At 44.1% G+C, this 25,150-nt stretch overlaps 1 protein-coding gene and 1 non-coding gene across 6 annotated transcripts in view; one reads left to right on the forward strand and one right to left on the reverse strand.

Annotated features, from left to right (window-relative positions):
* CSMD1 (CUB and Sushi multiple domains 1) overlaps positions 1-25,150 on the reverse strand; it is a 2,022,178-nt gene that overhangs the window by 520,345 nt on the left and 1,476,683 nt on the right. The window lies entirely within an intron of this gene.
* On the forward strand, positions 9,520-9,625 carry LOC123596566. Its single transcript, XR_006711741.1, has one exon. It is a non-coding gene; the product is annotated as a U6 spliceosomal RNA (small nuclear RNA).

Raw genomic sequence — 25,150 nt, forward strand, 5'->3', positions numbered from 1 at the left:
AGCGTTGTTGTTCTTTTTGTTGGGACATTTTATCAATGGGAATAAGAAGAGTGGAGCACAATCATGCATTTTGATCGTTTCGTTCCAAAACCAGTGATTCTTATATTCCATCTCACTAGATGTCAATTTTGTTGATCTGAGTTTGAAGAATCAACTCTTAGTTACATTGATTTGCTCTATTCTTTTCTTGTTTCTCTGCTGTGTGTGTGTGTTGTGCGTACGTATACATACATACACTATATACAGTAATTTATTTATTTAAATTCAAGTCAGTTCGCATGCAGTGTAGTCCTGGCTTCAGGAGTAGAACCCAAGTGATTCATCATCACATACAACACCCAGCGCTCGTCCCGAAAGTGCCCTCCTGATGGCCTGTCACCCATCTGGCCCATCCCCCCAACCACCTCCCCTCCAGCAGCCCTCAGTTTGTTCTCTGGATTTAAGGGTCTCCTATGGTTTGCCTCCCTCTCTGTCTGTATCTAACTTTCCCTTCCCTTCCCTTCCCACGTTCATCTGTTGTGCTTCTTCAGTTCCACATACGAGTGACATCATAGGATATTTGTCTTTCTGTTCTTGATTTTATTTATCTCTAATCTGTATTTAATCACTTCTTTCTTGCAGCTTTGGATTTAGTTGGTTCTTTTTTTTTTTTTTTTTTTTTTCCTTAAGACGTAAAGTCAGGCTGTTGATTCGAACTCTTGTTTGCGGCTGGGAATGTCCCTCCTGGCACCGCTTTTGCGGTTCCCCGTAGGCTTTGGTGCGTCATGTTCTCATTGCAATTTTCTCAAGTTATTTTCTCCTTTCCTTTCTGATTTCTTTCGACTCAGCGGTTCTCTGAAGCGTGTTAAATTTCCACATATTTGTGAAATTTCACGTTTTTATTCTGCTGTTGGTTTCCAGTTTTACTTCATTGTGATTGGAAAAGATCCTTTGCGTGATCTCGGATGTTTAAGATCCATTAAGCATTTTGTCCTGTGGCCTGACGCAGGGTCTGCTCTGGAGCACCTCCCACGTGCACTTCAGAAGACAGGTGTAGTTTGCTGTTGTTGGGAGAAGTGTCAAACAAATATTTTTAAAAGAACTTTTGGAAAGATGGCAGAGCCACAGAGTTGTACTGTGAGGACGAGCGTCCCACAAAGATGGGGCTGCGCAGGGTGGGGAGCAGGGCAGCCAGAGTGAGTGAGCCTGGCTTGTCCAAAGGCAGACCTACATAATTAAATATTCCGGGGGGGGGGGAGTCTATTTTTTGGGGGGATTTGGTATTCGCCAAATGTCAGCAATATAGGAGGATGATAGATAAATGATAGATGATGCATACATAGATGATAGACTGATAATGGACAGATAGATAATAGATAGAGACACAGATGGAGACAGACAGAGATATTTATAAATCTCATTTAACCAGCCCTGGAAGGAAGGATTTTACAGATGATAAAATAGGCTCGTGGAGCCACTCCCTTACCTTTAACTACATGGCTGATAAAAGACCGATTTCATAGTGGATCTTAACCCCTTTCCATGACACGGACTTTGCTTTCTTTTCTTTCTTTCTTTTTTTTACTTGTGATTTCTTGCAATTCACCTAACTTGGAGGAATGCCAAATAACTTCTTGGGTTCTTCTCATCTCCAATAGCCTGTATTTATCACAAATACTATCTCGCTGTTCATTGTATCCAGGCCTTAGCAGAGACACAGCACTACCAGTAGAGAACTCTCGCTCAGCGCTTCTCCCAAGTTCAGGTTTGAGTTCTCTGCAAATGTTTTTTTTCTCTGTAGTTGTGGTCTTTGGTCAAGTTGTAGGCAGAATCCCATCATGGCCTCTAGGATGCAAGCACCCTGTGACACCCCTGTGTCCTCTCCTCTTCTGAGTGTGGCGAGGGTCTGTGGGTGGAGGCAATCTCTCACTCGATCAGGTTCCTTCATAGGGGCTGGTGGCTCCCATGATTACCCTACGATAGATATATATGCCTTCACTTTAGCTGTCTGGAGAAGCATTCTCCCGCTGCTCTTGAAGAACTTGCTGCCATAGTGTGAGGTAGCCACCTGGCTTGGCCTGAAGGTGTCCCCATACAGCTCAGAGTGACCTCCAGCCACGGCCAACAAGAAAATGACTGAGGATTTTAGTCCCACAGCTGCAAAGGGCTGAATTTTGCAAACAGCCAGAATGAGTCCCCAAGAGGCCACCCAGATCCAGATGAGAAATCAAGGCCAACACCTTCCTTTTAGACGTACAAGAACCCGAGCAGAGGACCCAGCCTCGCCATGCCAGACTTCTACACTTCGACCGGCACAGAGTGTGAGATGGTGAAGGTGGTGTTTTAAGCTGTCAAGTGTGTGGTCATTTGTTACACAGCAGACAATGGACACTGCTCCGTGTCAATCGGGGCCTCTCCTCACGGTCCCTCTCCTCACGGTCCCTCTCCTCACAGTGTTTTATAAAGTGAATCCTTCAACAAGCACAGTCTAACTTCCCTGAAGATTTTAAGGACATTCGGGAAGATACCTGTACCCTTCCCACCATCTCCCCACCTGTCTGTCTACAGGGCCAACCAAATCTTTATTCCTTGAGGGCAGACCGGTTTCTCTCCCTATGCTGAAATTTTGCTGACATTGTGCAAACAAGAGTTTCGGTGTCTAACACAAAGGGCTTGAAGAAGTATTATTCCAAACAAATACGGCGCTCATTCCAAGAAATATTCTACAAGGTTGATTTGTCCAGGGCAAAATTCATAAAAATAACAGTGATAAACATACCAATGTGAGCACCTCATAGGTACCGTATGCTGTGCTAGGTGATTTACACGCTATTTGCAACTGTTACAACGGCACCTCAAGGTGGACTCACTATTGGCATCCTTCTTGGAACTGAGGTTCCAAGGTGGGGGGACCCAGAAAGTAGAAAGCAGAAAGTAGTTGCTGCTGGGACTGGAACCCAGACTCCCCTGGCTGTGAAGCCCAAGACAGTAATTATTCTGCACATCCCCTCGTGAGAACAATCGTGCAGGTTTTGCTCCAAATCTAATATCCTTGGGTAGAAGGGAAGTTTGGTTTTGGCACTCCGTCTCTGCGACCAGTAACGACTCTGATCCCACCAACAAGCATGAGAATTCGTGGCGGTGTGCTGTGTGCAACAGCCAGGGTGCCAAGTGCAGGGGCTTTAGATATGCCAGCACAGATCTGGGTCCCGACCCCTTCCTTACGGTGTGTCTGAGATCCTGACAGAGTTACCGAGTCTCTCTACATCCCACTTCTGCTCTGTGTAAAAGGGTACTGCTGGGGTTCATACCTGTTAGGGCTCCCGCGAGGACTCACAGAGGTTACACACATCCACACGGGACGTGTGGGAAGCCTTCGGTGGATGTCCCATACGATTGTGGCCGTTACTGCTGCGCCCAGCTCTGGCCTGGAGGGCCCGAGACCCCCAGCAGATGCACAGAGAGGAGGGCAGCGTGTTTCCCACGTGGGGAAGCAGCACTACGAACTCCCAGCGAGGTGAGTTCATCAGCTTGTGCACTTATTTTATTCTTTACATTATATTTGTAAATCGAGTAAGGCACGGCTTCTGGCCTTACTCAGTGTAAACACGTCAGGGGGTTTGGGATCCCATCACTCAGGAGTCTGCGAAGTGTGACCGAAAGGCTGGGCACGGGGACAGAACACAAGGCCACCTGTGTGCTGTGGGACGCTGAGCAGAAGTCTCCGTTTGGATGGACTGGGGCTACGTTACTTCCTCTACGGGAGAGGTAGCCACATGAGGGATGGGTTTGGCTCGTAGTAGAGACTCAATAAATGGTGGTTATGATCTTCATGCGCCTAGTACGGATGAGAGCTGCAACGTGGAAGTGTGAACTGTCACTACCATCTAGTGGCAGTGGTCAGAAATGTAGTCACTGAGGAACGCGAGGAAAAAAAAAAAGTTCACCCTCAGAGCGTGTTCTCTTCCAGACCCTCCTGCGAGACCAGCCCTGACGCCCCAAGGTGCCCGCGTACCTCACAGATGAGCTGCCCTCTTCAGCAGCTGCTTCTAGCTAAGTGCCATCCACGGGGGAGCTGGGAACAGGCATCCAAACACTGTCTCCTGTAGTTCGGATGAGAAATCCGAGAAAATGAAATCTGACCTGGCAGGAGTCTGGATTTACTGAGAGCCCTCGCCCGCAGCACTGTGGAAAAGCGAATTGAATCCTTTCTTATACGGCTTATATCCCTGTGACGCCCCTGTGATATGTTACTGTTCAGAGTGCTTGTTTTAAACAAGCTAAGGTATCAGGCAACGAGACCACATACTACACCCGCTGCATTCCAGAAACTGGCCAGGCACAGGATGTCAGCTCACTGCAAGGTGGCAAAAGATATTTAAAATGAGTCCCTCAGGAATTTAAGACAACGGTTCATAAACGTGTGGATAAACTCCTATATGTCAATCTTTTTTTTTTCAAAGCACTAATATTTACGGGTCGATTTGGATGGCTGCGCTCTTACGATGAAATCATGGGCGCTGCATTTCCTTTCATGACATTTTCGGAGCATCTTTTATTTCACGCAGATTCCAGGCTGATTTACAACACGCTATGTGTGCCCGAAGCAGGTATCACCTCACACATTATCAAGAGTCAAAACACTTTTAACTACTCGGTGGGAGCTGGAAATTCTAGGGCAAGAAATCAGGAACACTTAAACAACCGAAGACATCCCGTCCATTAGCACTTGGCACACACTCGGTTAGATATTATAGATTCAATAAACACTTTTTAATTAATTCAACATCCCTGTCTCCCATATTTCAACAGCGATGTTCCTTTTATTTTTCTTGAATATAGAATAATGAGCATTTCTTCCATTAAAGCTGTTTATTTAGGAAGGGTAATGATGTAATCTGACATTTATCATATTCTCGTTACAGAAAAGTTCATGAGACTCTGTGATAAGCGATTTTTATGCTTAGGATGCAAAACCGGTGGCCATATGGCTCAGTGCTACCTGCGTGGTTAAAAGAGCAGAATGTTTCGGTTTCTGGAACAAGACTTGAAAATGAGGATTGCACGTGAAATCCCAGATTTACAACTGCCCTTGGAAAATCAGGAGATGGGCTGGGCAGAGCCAATGCACCATTCGCACATGGCAACCGCCAACCGGAACCGAATGTGATAGCTCAGCTGGGGGGCACAGGCACTCACTCTGCCTCTGTCTCCATCACCCAGCAAAGGGACCCAGCTCCACTAGTGTGGTCAGCCCGGCCTCACCCCCTCTAGCTACCCATCAAAGCCTGCCGTCCTGTACTGCTCTCCCATCACACCAGCCACTTCCTCAACGGCCCTGCAAGCCCTCCGTCCACGCCGTCCACGGAGCCACCACGCCACCCCACCTGCACGGGGACCCACTTGTCGCCCCCGGAATGCCACGATGGCTTCCACTCCTGCCTCGCCCACAAATGGTTCTGCACACAGCAGTCACAGAAACCTTCTTCAGCTTCCAAACCAATCAAAGTACACACCTTCCAGAAGCTTCTCTCCTTGCATTGAGGGTGAAGTCCAAACACATTCATAGAGCCTGAGAGGCAGTTATCCCTTCCGCCCTCAGTGAACGGCTTCTCAGACAAATCCTACTCCCACCAGTCACCCCAAACCCATAGATAACCATGTTTCTCTCCCCACAACGTGCCCACCTCCTCAGGTTCAGGGCTTTGGCACTTGCTGAGGGCTCCGCCTGCAGGGATCCCTCCCCCCCCCCCCCCAGGCCACCTGTGGTCCATCACTAGTCCTTCCTCCCCCCAGGCCACCTCTGGTCCATCACTAGTCCTTCCTCCCCCCAGGCCACCTCTGGTCCATCACTAGTCCTTCCTCCTCCCAGGCCACCTGTGGTCCATCACTAGTCCTTCCTCCCCCCAGGCCACCTCTGGTCCATCACTAGTCCTTCTTCCCTCTCTCAGAAGACCACCAGGGCTACCATGGATGAAAGGGCACGGCTTCTTCCCTGCAGGCCTCGCTCCACCCGTCCCGGGTTTCATCATATGTTATTTGTGTTCAGGCTTATGTCTTCATCCACTGGATTAGAAGCTTTGGTGACAGCGGCTATTTGTGTGTGTGTGCAGATCTCTATTTCCAGGGCCTGAATTGGTGCAGAGCAGAGAGGAAGGTGACGCACGGACACCTGCAGAGACGCTCGCTTTGTGCCTGGCAGTGAAAGTGAGGCTCTCGGGTTATGCAACGCACCCAAGCAGCTTGCCCTCGCCCCAAACCTTCAAAACTGCTCCCATCACTACCTCACTGTTGGGCGGTCCCGTCACACACCTGTGGAACCAAGTGTGGGGCTGTGACATAAAATTAAAGATACAGAACACCCAAAGCTAAGAGTCTCTGGCCGCCTCTTTATTACAAAGGGAAAAGGAGAAAACACCCGTGGAAAACGACGGAAAACTCAAGTGTGCCGAGCCACCTTGAGATTCCGGTGGATAATGTTCCTGAACCAGACAGACAGAGTTAGAAAACGATCTCCTTTAAATCAGCCGCAATCACATCAGGCACAGATGGGAAGTCTTCTGTTCCACGTACCTCGTTTCCAGACTGAGAAACAATCTTTTAAATCCTTCTTACGTACGCATCTGAAACAAACCACGCAGGGCCGCACTGTGGTGAGCCCGGTGTGCTCTTCGAAGTGGACGTTTCTCTGGTGTGAGTTGTTCGTAAGCTTGTCTGCCACAGAGTTTTCACGCATGGAAATTAAGCGGGTGGTGTTACACACAATGACAGCTTAGTCTTGGATAAAAACGCCTTCCCCCCATGCCTCCGGCTTATTAAACTCTGAATTTTAACCAACGCCTCCTGATTTACCTTACGCACAAAGCAAACTTCTCATCTGGCAACACAGCTGAGGGAGTTAATTAAATTCAGTGCTAACAGTTTCTGTTACAAATACCCAGAGCTTTTGCACCACATCTGTGTGTCCACTGAACGTCCTTAAAAACAAAAGGCTTTATTTTTAGATACAGCTTAACACCATTTTTAAAGTTGAAATTTCTTCCTAATCGTCTACTTTGGCATTTGTGAACACATTATATTTATCTTACTTTGCCCCACATCCTTTTAAGAAAATTAACCAGAGGGGCGCCTGCGGGGGTCAGTTAGCTTAAGCATCTGATTCTCTGATTTCGGCTCAGGTCACGATCTCATGGTTCATGTGTTCAAGGCCCACAATGGGCTCCACGCTGACAGCATGGAGCTTGCATGGGATTCTCTGGCTCCTCCCTCTGTGCCCCTGCTCATACTCTTGTGCTCTCTCTCTCTCTCTCTTTTTTTTTTTTTTTTTTAATTTTTTTTTTCAACGTTTATTTATTTTTGGGACAGAGAGAGACAGAGTATGAACGGGGGAGGGGCAGAGAGAGAGGGAGACACAGAATCGGAAACAGGCTCCAGGCTCTGAGCCATCAGCCCAGAGCCCGACGCGGGGCTCGAACTCACGGACCGCGAGATCGTGACCTGGCTGAAGTCGGACACTTAACCGACTGCGCCACCCAGGCGCCCCACTCTCTCTCTCTCTCTCTCAAAATAAGTAAGTATTTTTAAAAATACAAAGAAAATCAACCAGTCTCTTTTGTTTCCTATGGAAATTCCTTTCGAGTTATGTTATGATGAAACACTTGAACCCTAAGGGTTCTGACCTTAACATCTATACTTACCATTTATTAATCAACTAATATTTGTCAGGTACTGTGCTAAGCTCTTCAGCATTATGTTTTCTTCTTTCTTCAGCTTTAACTGAAGATATAACTGGCGCACAAAACCCACACGTAATTAATGCATGCAATTTAATGAGCTTAGTCACATGCATACACTCATGTCACCATCACTACAAGGAAGGTAGTAAACACTTCCTTCACCTCCGAAAGAATCCTCTTTTTTGTAGGAAAAACAGTTAACATGAGATCTGTCCTCTCGATACATTTTTAATTGCGCAACCTCTTATTGTGAACACTAGGAACGATGTTGTACAGCAGATCTCTGAAACACACTCGTCTCGGAGAGCTGTGATTTTACGCCCATTAAACAAGAACCGTCCACGCGGTCCTCCCCCAGCCCGTGATAATCACCACCCTAATGTCTACTTCTAAACCTTCAGCTATTTTAGATGCCTCATGGAAGCGGGGCCGTGCGTCATTCACAGTAGCCGAGATATGGAAGCACCCCGAAGGTACACGGACAGCTGAATGAGAAAAGAAAAGAGTCTATCCATGCAATGAAATATTATTCAGCCCTAAAACAGAAGCAAGTCCTGCCATTGGCGACAGCACGGATGGGCCTGGAAGACATTATGTAAAATACATCATTCGCTCGAGCCCCTCGGCATTATTTTCCCCCCACAGCCCTGAAGGTAAGAATTCCATTATGTCGTCATTCCACAATACTTTTGATCATTTGCCATTTTCCAAGTTAAGTTCTAGGATTGCCTATACAGTGGTGAAGGGAACAGACGTGGCCTCTGCCCTTACTTGCCCTCTAGGGCGGTGTCAGAGGCAACAGACGCATCATGGACTATTTGCGTGTCCCACGGTGGCAGTACCAGGGAGAAGCAGCGAGCAGGGAGACGGATGTGGAAGGCAGGGAGGGGTTTGCTCCCAGGCCGCACAGAGATCTATAGCACGTGGCAGATCAGTCTGCACATATCCGAGAGGAGATCGTGTTGGACAGAGAAGACGGAAGCCCTGAGACACAGAGTGCTCGATGTGTTTGAGAAAGCATGAGGACGCTGATGAGCTGGGGCAGTGTGGGGCTGGAGCAGGACACGGGACCGAGGGGCCATGGGGGGAGGCTTATGGGGAGCCTTGAAGAACATCATTAGGACTTCTGATTCTCTACGGAGACAGGCGACAGGTCGCTGTAGAGTTTTGAGCGTAGGAGTGATACATAGCAACTTTTAAAAGAATCACTTTGGCTACTATGTTGAGGGGCAAAGGCTGAACAGGGGCAAAAGCAGAAATAAGGGGGTCAGTCAGGAGAGAGTGGCGAAAGTCTAGGTGGGACGCGATGGCTGCCGAGACCTGCGTGTGATTAACGGAAGCGGGGGAGGGCTGGATACCGGCTCTGGGGCGTAGAGTATTTGTAGGTGTTTGCGGGGAGAGGCGGGGTATGAGAGATGGAACTGGAAATCACTATGGAGTTTATTTTGTAACCTACGCAACTGACAGAAACGGCCATTGTCCGAGAAGAGGATGGTAGGAACAGGTTTTGGAGAGAAAATCTGGGTCGGTTCTGGACGAGCTATGTTTGAAATGCCTATTGGACATGTAAATGCAGGAGCTGAGTAGACAACCCGATGCATGTGGAGTTCAGAGTAGGGAATCTGTCTAGAGAAATCTTTGGAAGAGGGCAACCTATAGGCTATCGTATTTCAAGCTACAGGATGCAGCGAGTGTCAACAGGAGAAAGGGCCGAGCCCGCGATGTGCCATATTCAAGGGGGAGGGGCACTGAGTGGCATCAGCAAAGGCACTGAGGGGGCACATACAGTTTCACATCAAGCTTTGTGTTTGGCTAGCAGCACACATACTAAAACTGGAACAATAAAGACAAGACTAGCATGGCTCTTGAGCAAGGATGACCCCCACATTGATGAAATGTTCCATATTTTCTGCATGAACAAAATAAGACGCTTGATGAGAAACCAGAAGAAAGTAGCAATCATCAAAACAAAACAAAACAAAACAGGGTCTCCTGGGTGGCTCAGTCAGTTAAGCGCCTCACTTCAGCTCGGATCATGATCTCAATGTTCTTGGGTTCAAGCCCCGCATCGGGCTCTGTGCTGACAGCTCAGAGCCTGGAGCCTGCTTCGGATTCTGTCTCCCTCTCTCTCTGCCCCTCCTCTGCTCACACCCTGTCTCTCTCTCCAAAATAAATAAACATTAAAAAAATTTAAAAAAAAACACACAAAAACTAGAGTTGAAATGAACAATAATTGAACTAAAGAATTCAAAAGTTTCAGAAGTAGAGTTGACAACATATGGAAGAAACTACTGGCAATTTGGAGGATAAGACATTGGAAATTACCCAATCAGAGGGAGAAAAGAGGGGCACCTGAGTGGCTCAGCTGGTTAGCATCTGACTCTTAATTACAGCTCAGGTCATGATCTCATGGTTTGTAAGTTCTAGCCCTGCTGACAGCACGGACCTGCTTGGGATTCTCTCGCTGTCCCTCCCCTGCTCTCTCTCTCTCAAAATAAATCAATTAACATTAAAAAAAAAGAGGACACAAAAATTTAAAAAGAATGAGAAAGAGTGAGGAAAGCCTATGGGAATTATGGGACACAGTAAAAAGGAAGAATATTCACATGGAAATTCCAGGAGAAAAGAAAGAGAATGAGCCACCAAGTATATTTAGAACAATAATGGCCCAAAGCTTCCTGAACCAGAGGAGACAAATGAACATCCAGATCCCCTAGACTCAAAGGACCCCAAATAGGTTGATCCTGCATTGGGCTGCCCTGAGACACATTTTGATTACATTGTCAAAAGTCAGCAAGAGAAAGGAGGGGAGTTACGTATAAGGAAACCCCCATGAAAACAAACTCAGCCCAAATTAACACAGAAAGGAAATGATAAAGATTAGCACAGAAATAAATGAAATAGAGAACAGGAAAAGAGTAGAAAAGACTAACCAAACTAAGAGTTGTTTCTTTGAAGAGATAAACTAAATTGACAAACCCTTAGCTAGACTGACCAAGGGAAAAAAAGGAAAAGAACTGAAATGAACAAAATTATAAATAATAGAGGAGAAATTACACCTGATACCACAATAGATGCAAAGGATCATAAAAGTCTACTATGGACAATTATGCATTAGCAAACTGGGCAACCTAGAAGAAACAGAAAAATTCTTAGAATCCTACAGTTTATAAGACTGAATCAGGAAAAAATGGAAAATCTTAACAGACTGCTATTAATAAGGAGACTGAATCAGTAGGCCACAATCTCCCTACAAAGAGAAGACCAGGACCATATGGCTTCACTGGCGAATTTTACCAAACATCTAAAGAAGAATTAACATTAATCTTTCTCAAAATCTTCCAAAAAAAAAAAAAAACACACAAACAAACAAGGAGAGAAGACTCTTAAACTCGTTATTTGAGGCCAGCATTATCCTAATACCAAAACCAGAAAAGTACCCTACTAGAAAGGAAAACTAGAGGTCTTATACATTTGGATCAATTTGTTTTTCTCATTTGATAATTTTGTTTTCTGAAGATAATATAGGTATTGTCAGATTTTAGTGGTTTTCGATTCAATATGTGACTATAAACTGGCCCCTAGGAAGCTGGAATTAATTGTTTCCTCCACTGTGGCTGGGTCTCTGGACTCGTCCTCACAGGCATCGGACTTCACACATGACTTCCTGGTGCACGCCAGAACCATACAGTATTCCCTTCCGGGCTTCCTGTAACGTGCCCTTGCTTCTCTTGGAAAACATATCCCCTCGCTCAGATCAGAAAAGCGCCAAGAAGCTTCAGCTCCAGTAAGCACGTCAATACTTCCCCCAAACTCCCACATTTATGCCATTGATTTCTTGATGAGGAACCCAGGAGATTCAGAAACAAAAGACCGGTGGAATTCTGGAATCGGCGGCTAGAAAGTCCAATTCCAGGCAAGGGCACAGGAGCTCTGTTTCGTGGCTGCTAACGTGGTAGCCCTGTGCCCAAGGAAGATGGGCAGGGGAGGCCAGGAGAAACCTAGTGCTCGTCCTGCCACATACTCTTCAGAGTATCTCCTTCTCATCTTTCCACACACTCGCTCACAAAACCGTCTAAAGAAAGTCCTACCTCCCACTGCAGTATCCTAGTAGCATCACCCCCGGAATAACTCTCAAATCCATACCTCCTCTGACTCTCACTTAACTCATCTGAACGACCAATATCTCCTGCTTGGAACCACTCAATGCCTGAGTTTCCTTAACTGGCAATCACAGGAGGCGGTTTTGCGTGAGACTGGTGTTTTCAACTTGACCCGCTACACGGTGCCGATGCTCAGGGTGATGGACACTGACTGAGGGATCCGCTGGTGATTCTGTAGTGGAAGGTTCCCCAAACTAGGGCAGAGAGTGTCCTCATGGGGTGAATGCACTGCTGATTCCTGACATGAGGCTGGGAGCTGGCCGATGAATGCAGAGCCATATTGATGGTGTTCCCTTTCCTCTGAATTATCTCCCCAAACTTCCCTTAGCGTCTTGCTGAATGTCTCATAAAGGAAAGAGGCTTCACTGTGCGATAAAATATTGAGACAAGAATTTCATTGTAAAGGAGGGGTTTTTACACACCACTGCCCAACTGGACTCATCACACACTGATGTTACTGTATATGTTGTCAAGTGCGGACCGTGTGGAAGAAGTTTCCATATTTTCACTCTCCACTCAGTTAATTATGTGTGCCCCCCTGTTGTTTCATATTTTATTGCCACTTCTGTCATGTGCACGTATCTGATGGACCAAAGTGGCAGTTTCTAAAGATGATGTATGAAGTAGGAGTATCCTAGGTCTATTGGCAATTCTGATAAGGTTAGTGATACAGCATTCGAACCTTTTGAATCGTTTCACTGAGCTAATGCTACATGAAACACAAAGGAACTCTGCCTTGACAACGAAAGCCGTTTGTCGTGGGTTTTACGTGGGGAATGTAAGTTGTCCCATTCACTGTGCATCGCTACTGGAAAACACCTTACAAACGCAGTACTGACTTCAGCAAAATTGAGGATGCTTAACTTCAAATCAAAGCCACTCAATGGGTAATTGTGCTGATTATTTTAAAGGCTACTGGAATCTCCAATAGAGTAAAGCTTTCGCTGAGGAACAAAAAGTCACACTGGTGGAGAGGCTCAGGAAGTAAGTCATTTAGCAGCAGAATTTATTGACCAGAAAAGGCAAAGTCAAACAGTTGGTGAAACCTTAGTAATGCAGCATGAAAAACTACAGTGACTATACAGTGAGAATTCTAAAATAGGATACAAGGAGCCAAAATACTTTCTACTCTGCACTGCTCCAAAAGTCAACAGGTTGATAACATGTCCCTGATACCGAGAAAGATCTCTACAAAACAGCTCCTCTATCAAGGCAATAGTCAAAAGATCCACTAACAAAACTCGTGGTGAAATTTAAGAATTTTTTTTTTTCTGCTTTAAATAAGCAAAGACCAAGATGCATTTAATGATTTGTTCTCTTGTCCGGAAACAAGAGATCTTGGAGAAACTTGTGTCAGCATCTGTACAGACCATTCCCATCGATTGTTGACCTCATGGAAGGTTCTGCCTCTACTGCTGAAAGAAACAAACAAAAACAAACAAAAAAACCCTGATGTCCTCACCACACATTGTTTGCTTTGCAGTGGGTTACCTCCTGAAGAGCTTTTGAGCAATGCTGTAAGAAATACTTAACCGGGTAAGATAAAGACGAGTTTCAGAATGTTTCCAGACTGGACACTGAGACAAAGAATGTTACTGACAATGAAAAAGTGGAAGAAATGAGCGTTAGCAGTCCTTTCTCATCAAGTGAACCTGCTGAAGTGGCTTCCTTAGCCCCGTGGAGAAAATGATTTGGCTTTATACAATCATACTACTGAATTTAAAAGGAAATCAGAACATTGGAGAAACCATGTTGCAAAAGAAAATCCTAAAACGTTTCCGGTGATGATTGGGTCTAGAACAGGGAAGGACATCAAATACCGCCTATCGTTTTCCAACCTTCTGGAAAAACCACAGAATGGGACCAACTAGTATTTCCCCTCTCTTCACAGAAGTGGAGAGCTGGGTGAGGAACTCTCTCTCCAAATCTTCTGTTCAGCTGGAGAGCTGGACTTTGAGGGAAGAACAGGAATGTGAACTGTGGTCTGGTGTCATCACCCCTGCCCAAGCCCCTGGAGTCTGAGGAAGAGGAACATTCCGCCATATCTAAGAAAACGGGAACCCCTTGGCTGCAAGGTGAATTTCTTACATGTGTGAGCAATCGTCTTGTTTTCAAGCATCAGGAATGAAGACAGAAAGTCACCATTCAGTAAAAAAAAAAAAAAAAAAAAAAAAAAAAATGAAACTCTTGTGTGCTTAGGTCAGATTTACACTGAGAAGCAAAAGATTGTGAAGCAAAAAAGCAATTTTCACATAAAAGAGATACACTTGGTTTACGTTTGTAGTTATAAAAACCCCACTTCTTGTATGTACACAGATTTATAAGAGGGCAAGAGATCAACACTCGTGCGCACTATTTTTCTATCGTTGTGCCTGTATTTGTGCCTGGCCATATCATGCAACAAGAAAATACGTTCCAATCCTGTGTAAAACTGTAGGTTCTATTTCTATTCTTATTCATTTACTATTTACATAGTAACTTTACTACATCACACTAATAAGCTTGAGTTTGAGAAAAATGTAATTTAACTTACATATATTTGCTACCTGTAAGTCAGAGCCACTGAGCCTACCTTTATGAAAGAAATAAATTGTTTTGTCGTAAACCGATTATTTAACAGAAATGTATGATGTTTTTCTTGTACGTGTTTAACACTTATGATAGTAATAAAAGAAAAAAAAGTGGGGCTCCTGGGTGGCTCAGTTGGTTAATTGTCCAACCTCAGCTCAGGTCATGATTTCACAGCTTGTGGGTTCAAATCCTGCACTGGGCTGTGTGCTGACAGCTCGGAGCCTGGAGCGTGGTTCAGATTCTATGTCTCCCTCTCTCTCTGCGCCCCTCTCCCCACCATCTCGTGCTCTGTCTCTGTCTCTCAAATATAAATACAAAATGTTAAAAAACTTTTTCTTAAAATTTTTTTAATGTTTTATTTATTTTTGAGACAGAGAGAGACAGAGCATGAGCAGGGGAGGAGCAGAGAGAGGGGGAGACACAGAATTGGAAGCAGGCTCCAGGCTCCGAGCTATCAGCACAGAGGCCGATGCGGGGCTCGAACTCACGAACTGCAAGATCATGACGTGAGCTGAAGTCGGATGCTTAACCGACTGAGCAACACAGGTGCCCCTTAAATGTTCCCGTTCTTAGATTTTACTATAATTTCCCTTATTTTTGACTGGGAAGAGTTCTAGGCAAAAGGCCAGGTAAAGGAAGAAAAGGAAAAAGGAATAAAGGTATCCGGTGTAGAAACAAGGGGCCACAGTATGGCCATCCCTCCAGCTGCCCAATTCCTAAGCCTTGGAGCTGTGTATTAACCTTCTGGATCTTTTCTTCCCATACTCAATCATCAGCAAGTCTTCCGAAGCCTCTTCCTCAGGAATGTATCCAAAACCTGAGCGCCTGCCACTTCTGCCCTTACCCACTTACTCCAACCCCACTGGCCTTTCTGGTGCTTCTCATTTCGTCCAACTCACTCCTACCACAGGACATTGGCACTGCCTACACTGACCTCCCCTCCCCCATCCTCACATCTTCCAAGGCTCAGCTCAGGCGACAGCCCTGCACACAGTCTCCGGCACACATCACACCCACACTCCATGACCTTGACCTCATCAACCTCTATCCCTTTGTTAAATTTTACCCGTTCATTGACTTGTTTGTTTGCTCTTCGTGGCACCTATCGGCACCTGGTCTGGGCACCACTGTGTTCCTAGGCCCTAGACAGATGACACGCAGACACTCCATGGACGTCGTAACTACGTGATGAGCAGACGCACAAAGAGGGCACACGCAGCTCGTGTGTACGTGGTGGAGACGTCTGCTTCCTTGGTTGGAAATGGAGAACAGCGTTGCACCACTGGCCCTCTCAGCACATCCCCGCTCACATCTCAACCGGAACACAGTAACACCTGTTCTCAGGACGCGCCAGCCACCTGTCAGGACGAGCCTGTACCTACCGTAAGCACCAGTCTCCCTCCGCCTCCAGAGCTGAGGCAGCACTGGAGAGTGGTGAGAGAGGTACACTTTAGCTCTTCATGACTCCGTTTTCTTACCTTTAAGGCAAAAACTCTAAACAGAGCCTGTGACATGGAGTGTTTAAGGATTCAGCACAACAGTGGATGAAATGCCTTTCTGTTTCTAAAATCGGTTGATTTCTCCAGCAATATTAGCGAATATCTTCTGGCACTTTCTTTTCTGTATTGTAGTATCTCCCACCCACTCCCATCTTTAAGATATTTGGAAATTCCAACAAACGAATACACTTTTTATGCCAAAATACATTTTAAAATTCATGAGCCTGAAAATTCATTGGCTTTAAGCCTTTGGGTAGACACAGTGGGTAAGTGATCCAGGAGGCAGTGGATGAAACAAACTTATCTGTCTTCTGGGAACCTAGGAGAACAAAATAGATTTTACTGGATATGTGACTTCCATCACAACCAGGCTCGGGTAGCACCCTTTACTTCCCTACTCATGACTTCAGAATTGGTAAATTCCTTTCCAGATTTTTTTTTTTAACAGGCAGGGAGAGAGTGCACAAGTGGGAGAGAGAGGCAGTGGGAGGGAGAGAGAGAATCTCAAGCAAGGAGAATATGCACTCCGTGCAGAGCCCTCTGTGGGGCCTGATCCCACGACCCGGGGATCGTGACCTGATTCAAAATCAAGAGTTGGATACTCAACCCGACTTAGCCACCCAGGCATCCCATCTTTTCAGATTTTTTAAATAGAGGTATAAAAAGGTATTTTTTTTTTAAGTAATGGCTTTGCTATTCATAGCTGAGGTCTGATACTCAACCACAGTGTGCTTTGTTATTCTGTGCCATACAGACGTGACTGATGGCAAGAATTATTCACTGTAGGGCATCCCATCCCCTCTGGGCTCAAGCCTGGGGCCAGCCTGGATCTGATGCTCTCTGTGGTTGTAAGCATCATGTCCACTGTGACACAGGCACCTCAGGACATCCTACTTTCCAAATTCCCGACGTGGTTTTACACACTGGAAAGTGAGGCCAGTCATTGTTGGACCCGAGGACAGATTTCCCCAATCCTGCAGGGGCACTGACACCCCAGGTCTAGAATGGGAAAGATGTTCCATGACAGAGCCTTGACTACAAGGAAGGGGATTTTGTGGACTCATGTTCTGAAGTACTGGACGGAATGGCGAGGCCATGACAGTAATCGTGCCAAAGCAATTTTACAGTCACAGTGGAATCCTTTCCCCCCTCTGAGACACAGAGGTGTGGTTCTGTGACAGAGAGCAGGGCTATCCACAGGGAAACAGCACTATTATTTGGAAGGAAGGACAGAGAATTACTGGAAAGTTGAAAAATGTCTTGATACGAAGCTTGAAAACTGATGGTTTATACCACCTATATGGTGTAAACGTTCTCCTTAAAAATCAGATCAGCACACAGACTTTGAGGTTTTACGTATTTTAAATACAGGAATCTTAAATCTCCATTACACTTTGAAATAAGTAGTATATGCCAAATTAAGGGGTTCTCAAAAATGTCTTTTTAGAAAGAGCATTTTTAGGCACTTGTAAAGGTCCTTCTGAACTATGCTAACCTTCCTTTAGACATCAGAAAATTAAATCGCCCTAAGTAGACTGCAAACATCGTCAGAACTGGGTTAGCCTGAATCAGACAAACGGAAGTGGGGAGACATGTGGATCCTGATGCAGAAGACATTTTCTTAAGTTAAGAGGATTCAAATCTGACGTGCGTTGTACAGGTCTGTTCTGACTCAGGAATGTCTGCACTGACATACTCCACTCACAGAACCCACATGTGCCCGCTATAGGGTCAGGAGGTCCACATAAACTGTGTTTTACTCTAGGTCAATTCAATGCGCATAAAAAGTAACTCCACTTTGAACATCGGTATGGAAGAAGAGAATTATTTTCATTAATTTTTAAATGTGAGTTTTCTTTGAAATTGATACAATTATGGAAAGTTACTTACTTTAAATCGAAATGAATGATGCTTATTTCTTGAAATTCATGGAGGCAGAAAATGTATTATGTGTTGAAGACAGCCTAGAAGAGGGTTACTATTCCAGGAGTAGTTTACCCCATATTATAGACACGCCATTTTACTGTCCATCATGTGAGGATATTTTTAAGTGTAACACTGGAGAACTGAATGTACTTAAGTAATAGATATACATGACTCCTAAAACCAATCAGCAAGCCAACCAACTGACCATCCAGCCAACCAACCAACCAACCAATTAATTATGGAAAGGAAAAAAAAAAAAACCCACTCTGAATGCCTTTCGTCAGATAATGTAAGGTTGGGATAAATACAATAAAATTAATTTATGGATACATAAGAATATACTTAAATAGGGTCTGTACTAACATGACAGTATTTCAGATTTATAGGAGGACCACCATCACAAATTTGCTAAAGTATGAATACACTAGCCACTTTCTTTTCAGGGATTAAAAAAAATTAATGTTTATTTATTTTGTGAGAGAGAGATAGCAGGAGTGGGGGAGGGGCAGAGAGAAAAGGATAGAGAGAATTCCAAGCAGGCTCCACACTGCTGGCACAGAGTGGGATGTGGGGCTCGAATTCACAAAGTGAGATCACGACCTGAGCCAAAATCAAATCATGGCCCGAGATCAAGACCTGAGTTGAAGAGTCAGATGCCCAACTGAGCTGCCCAGATACCCTCAGGGATTTTTTTTATGTTTATTTATTTATTTTTGAGAGATAGAGACAGGCGGGAGGCAGAGAGAGGGAGAGAGAGAATCCCAAGAAGGCTCCACACTGTTAGCACAGAGCTTGACACGGGGCTCGAACTCACGATCCCTGAGATCATGACCTGAGGTGATGTCAGACACTTAACCGACTGAGCTGCCCAGGCACCCCCTTTAAGGGATTTCTATAATAATTTGGAGGTCATTAATTGCCTCTTCAGATAAGCCAATTTATAAAACAAAGTATGTGACACAGGTGGCTGATCCATAATCTAATCTTATATCTGCTTAGTGCCTTAGCTTCTTTATTATTATGAGAATTTGTCAGAAGACTAGATGCCTCAAAACTGACAACGCTCTACAGGTAGGATATCCATGGCAACCGAGGCAAGAAGAACCTAATGGGGAAGGCGAGACTGTACAGGTTTTGAGTAGTCAACAACTACAGCGGGACTTTGCTGGACCCATGACAGTAACAGTGATGGCCACTGCAGCACTGCTTATGAGAACAACATTTTGGAAACAACCAAAATATCTATGACCTTGGAATGGCTGAACAAGTTTTAGTATAGTCATACTTAACGGACACTGAAAATATTAAAGTGAGTGAGTAGACACATAACAAATAGATCGAAAGAGATGTTCATGTTTTATTGAGTAAAAATTAAGCAAAGAATTGCTTATAATAATATTTGTCTTTACTTTATATATGTGTGTATACATTCCATCATATGTATGTATATATACACACACATAAATACATATACCGATACATGCATATACAAATATCCAGATTTATATGGTGACAGAAAAGCAGATTCCTATGTGGTGCGCAGAGAGTAGAACTTAATTTGTTCATATATTAAATCATAGAATTTTGATGACATTTACTTTCTCTGTGTTTTATTTTCCAAAGAGAACTGAAACATACATTAATAATTTAGAATAACAGTATGTGTATGTATGTGCTCTTAAGGGTTATATTATAAATTCGTTACTACTGTATCTCATTCACATCTAAGTCAATGCTTTCCACAGAATAGACAAAATATAAAAAGAGGATAGACAAGAAGTATTCTTTATGAGAGTAGCAACTTGAGGCAGAAATGAGGATAATATTTTATTGTGTGAGAACAATGAAAGGAAAAGCTTGAAGAGAAGAAAGGGACGTGGGGTGGGGGAAACAGGGCAATATTATTCAAAGGGTACAAACTTTCATGATGCAAGATGACTAATTCTGGAGATGTAATGTATAGCGCTGTGACTAGTAACCATACTGTATTACACACTTGAAATTTGCCATAAGAATGGATTTCAACTGCTCTCACAATTAAGGTAAACTCAATTACCTTAATTTAAAAGGAAAGGTAACTATGTGAGGTGATGAATAGGTCACTTGGCTTGGTTCTGGTAGTCACTTCACAATGTTTACATACATTGAAACATCATGTTTTATACCTTAAATCTATACAATTTTGTATTTGTCAAATATACCTCAATAAAACTTGGGGGAATCTGCAGAAGTTCATACTATAACTTTGAATAAACAAATATTAGACATATAATCTTAATCTGTTGACTTTATGATTACTGAATGTCATGGTTATGATAAATTCCTTCTTTCAGGACAATTCTGCCATGACAACCTCTGGCAATTGTATTCTAAGATAAAGCTGCTTAAGTTTTACATCTTGCAAAAGGAGGAGGAGAAGGAGGAAGAAGTGGAGAAAGAGGAGGAGGAGCCAGGAGGACATAGGTACATGTCGAAAGTGGTAGGAAACACCGTGAAACCTTCTGACTAGTTTAATACGAAGTGTGAATCAGGTACAGTCACGCCCACGGCACATTGGCAAGTGTGCGCTACAAACACAGTTGGGTCTGAGGAAGATGGCGACTGGAGGAAACCAGCCTCGGATCTGAAGGAGGGCCAGAGCTGGGGGGGGCAGGGAGCTTGCTGCTACAGTAACCCAATATTGGGGTGAAGAAAGGTCCAAAAGAAGGGAAGGGCTTAGAATCAAAAATAGGCAGGACTGGACAGCCCCACAGTTGCCGCCATGATGAGATCCTGAAGCAAGACTCCCACAGTCACCTCAACATGGTGGCCAAAGGACTAACTGACCAGTCAGTAGAAATGGCCAACAGATGGTAGCATCTAGGTTTCGTTGAGTTGGTGAGGGTTTTTATCTTAGCCTGGTTATGTTAACTGGAATACCAAATGCTTCAGAACATCCACAGATGGAAAATATTGACAGAAAACAAATCCAACGAGGAGCAGAAGTCATCAGAACCATATGTCAAGAGAACCAGGGCTAGGAAAACTGAAAGTTCTACATGAGTAACCAGAAAAAAACAGGACGCCGACCAACTACTGTGATACCTTGAGCAGAACATACTCTGCCCTGCCGGTGTTTTCCTAACAAGTGGTAGACAAATCAATGGCAGGAAGTGCCACTGGGGGAAGGACCCTGAGTGCCTCAGTGTGATGACAGAGCCATGGGGCATGGCGGATGCTGAGGAAGAGTGGTCTGCAGGCAGGCAGTGCTGAGGGAGGCCCTGCATAGAGCTGTGGACAGGATCGGGCTGCAGGGCTCACGAACAAGCCACAACAAGCATTGAGAAATGTGAGCAAAGCCCGGACAAGGCCCAGCAGAATGCAGAGAAATGTGTCTGCACAGGAGGAGGAAAATAGGGGCGCATTAGGGAACAGTGCTGCTTAACTGGGCTGGGATGTGTGTTTGGGGATCTAGAATCAAGTGAGAGAAGTTGGTAAATTTCTCAGTGTCGAGCTACGTGGAGGTTTTCACTTCATTCTCAAGACATCGGGTGTGATCAGTGAAGACCACAGCCTGGACGTTATCCCTGAGGATTCAGCCAACTAGTCCCAAGGGCACATCCCCAAGGAAGGTATGCAGAGGCAGGCTGAGCTCGGGCAGGGCAAGAGGGCAGAGGCAAAGTGTGGGCGCCCAATGATTTCAGCTGATACGTGAGCTCCACTGTGAAAATTCCGTATCTGAAAGAACTTAGTAAAAGCTTGCTTCGCTGAAGATTTTACATAACCGTCACTCAGTTTCCTGAACCCTGCATCAAGAGACACTCATTTTACATATAAATTTAAAATATTTATGTATGTGTATATACGCTTGCTCCTGAGGACTTTTTAATTTTTTTTTTTAAATATAACTTATTGTCAAATTGGTCTCCATACGACACCCAGTGCTCATCCCAACAGGTGCCCTCCTCACTGCCCATCACCCACTTTCCCCTCCCTCCCACCCCCCATCCATCCTCAATTTAGTCTCAATTTTGAAGAGTCTATTATGGTTTGCCTCCCTCCCTCTCTGTTTGTAACTTTTGAGGACTTTTCATTCAAATGTCAGGGTTTTTTATTTCAATTATGTGCCAATCATAATTTTAATTTTCCCTTCCTTTTTCATTCATTTGATTATTTATATACATTGCTTATATACGTGTGTGTGTGTGTGTGTGTGTGTGTGTGTATAGCAAGATGCATACCTTTGGTGTCATACATTTCTAGATGAAATGTATATGGTTGAGTATCTTGATCATGTATCTATATAGGGCTCTGCAAATCAGTCAAATGTGGTATTAAAACTGCTTCTAGGGGTGTGTGGGTGGCTAGGTCAGTTAAGCATCCTGCTCTTGATTTCGGCTCAGGTCATGATCTCATGGTTGATGGGTTAGAGACCCACATCAGGGTTTCTGCTGTCAGCAAAGAGCTCATTTCAAATCCTATGCCCCTCCTCTGCTTGCTCTCTCTTTCTCTCTCTCTCCCTCAAAAAAAAAAAAAAAAAAAAAACTTAAAAAAAAACCCTATATTATTCCATATTTGCCCTCTTTACAGAAGACTTCTCACCATACCCGATGACACCAGACATTGGAACTCTTCAGAATCCCAAATGTCCTAAGTGGGTTTTATAAACATGAAATATTTCATTAAGAACAGTTTCATTCACGGTGTTGAACTTAGAAGCGATCCTGTGAGATAATCTCATTGGTTCAGTCATCTGAAAAAACGTGTCATATGAAATATAAGCCTTTCTTTCAACAACAAAAAATTCCTATTGCAAATAAGTTCAAAATGACTTCACTGACTTCAATGAAGCCATATGGGGGCCAGCTGCCACCTATTATGAAAATAGCAATCATTGTGTTTCTCCACCGTAAGCACCTTTAAAAGGAAGGTACGATGCTACATCCCTCTTCAGCCTCACAGATTTATTCAGTTCTATGGACAGCTGTTCAGCATCTGACCGTGGAGAGATGGCCACAGGGTAAGAATCAGTGTGGCTCCCTGCTCCCCCTCCAATGCCAGGGGACAGTTATCAACACACTTCACACTTCAGTGCAAACCAGCAAAAACAATTACCAGGTCATTAACACGGTCTTTCAAATACACACATCAAGTCATCACTTAGAGGATTGTGAAGGCAAGCAGAACACAGTATCCAGACCTCTGGAATATTCTCTTTTTAAGTCTGCGCCTCGTTAGGAACCACTGGGTAATTGGCAAAAATACAGACCAGCAAGTGCAATGTAACACAATATGGGGAAGCCAACTGCTTGCAAAATATTAACCACAACTGAGCTTAATAGTGTCAAATGCACCTTTTGTGTTATATGCAATACATGTTCTGATGAAAATAATACTTTATCTGGAAGCATATTTGTACAAAATATGCAGCTGTTAAGGACACAAATAATATGTAGATTTGAAGCACTGTTTGGCCTGTTGGCCTGCAAAAATATATATATATATATATATATATATATATACACACACACACACACACACACACACACACACACACACACACACACATTTTTACAAAGGGGTATCTGGGTGGCTCATTCGTTTAAACATCTGAATCTTGATTTTGGCTCAGGTCATGGTCTCCTGGTTAATAAGCTCGAGCCCCACAACGGGCTCTGTACTGACAGTGCAGAGCCTGCTTGGGACTCTTGACCTCTCTCTCTCTCTCTCTCTCTCTCTCTCTCTGCACCTCCCCTGTTCATGCTCTCCCTCTCTCTCTGTCTCTGTCTTTCTCAAAATAAACAAACAAACAAAAACTTCAATTAAGACACGACCTCCTTTGCCTCCCCAGTGATATAAAACAGTAAATGCTTGGTCATAATTACAGCCATTTATTAAAAATCATTTATTAGTTCTCACTACAGGCCATTCAACCGTGCAAGAGAGTGTAAATTCAAAGATGTGACAGACACAGGCTTGCTTGCAGAAGGTAATTTAAGTAACTTATTTCATTTCATTTAAAATTCCTAAGATGTACCTTTACATTGTGTGCCGTTAATAAACAAATAAAAAACATTTTAAAAAGACACATGTTTAATTGTGCAGCTTTGAGCAAGTTAGGAATTGGTCACACAATGCTATTACTGTTTGGGGAATTTTTCCTGTATTTTGGGAGATTTGACCATTTCTCCTGCCTTCCGTTGAAATTCTGGGAGTATGGAAGTAATCCTTTTACAACTACAGAAGGGAAAATAACACAGAGTTTCTTCTACTTGTGGATATTTTTCCCTTTGTCCCTTCACAGGGTGACACAGGTCCTGGTTTACTTGGATAGTTACAGTTTTTGACTGTTTCCAGATTTATTATTAATACATTATCCTTTAAAAGAGTTTTGGTTCAGATAATAAAGAATATGGTCAACCCATTAATTAGTTCATTGGTTTGTAACAAAGTATAGAATTTCTGCCATGAATCTGATGATAAATATTGCTTCAATCATTCAATAACATGCATTTTCACCCCAGTACCTGGTTTTTGTTCAGGGTGTATGAACAGGTGCACGAGCTTGCAGCAGTACAATACTTTTCAAGATCCGAGAGTTTAATAGCGTGGCTGGGGACCAAGCATGCAGGAACAAGTGATAAAATGAGAGTGGAGTGATGTCAGTTGCCCTGCCGTGAAAGATAGATCTTACGAAGAGGACTTTCTCCCATGGACCATAGAGAATTACTGAGGATATAATGCTGAAATACAACAGAGTCATATTTTACCTTTGTTCTCAATGTTGTTGAAATGCAGACATCTATACAATGCGGTGGGAGTTTCCATGAGCACACTTTTAGCACAGGGTAAGTATTTGGGCAATAAGCATCAAAATTATAAGTGTGTGTAAATTATTACTATAATTCTAATTCAAGGACTTTAACCTACTGAAATAGCGGCCAAGACAGCGAACATAAATATGTCTGTTGAAGCACTGTTCATGATGACAGAGAATGGTACAGTCTAAAGACCTGTTTAAAGGAAGAAGCTGATAGAATTAAATACTCTGCACCTATTAAAAATGGTAAATTACAGGGGCGCCTGGGTGGCGCAGTCGGTTAAGCGTCCGACTTCAGCCAGGTCACGATCTCGCGGTCCGTGAGTTCGAGCCCCGCGTCGGGCTCTGGGCTGATGGCTCAGAGCCTGGAGCCTGTTTCCGATTCTGTGTCTCCCTCTCTCTCTGCCCCTCCCCCGTTCATGCTCTGTCTCTCTCTGTCCCAAAAATAAATAAACGTTGAAAAAAAAAATTTAAAAA

The sequence above is a fragment of the Leopardus geoffroyi genome, chromosome B1 (genome assembly GCF_018350155.1).
Source record: "Leopardus geoffroyi isolate Oge1 chromosome B1, O.geoffroyi_Oge1_pat1.0, whole genome shotgun sequence".
Lineage (NCBI taxonomy): Eukaryota > Metazoa > Chordata > Mammalia > Carnivora > Felidae > Leopardus > Leopardus geoffroyi.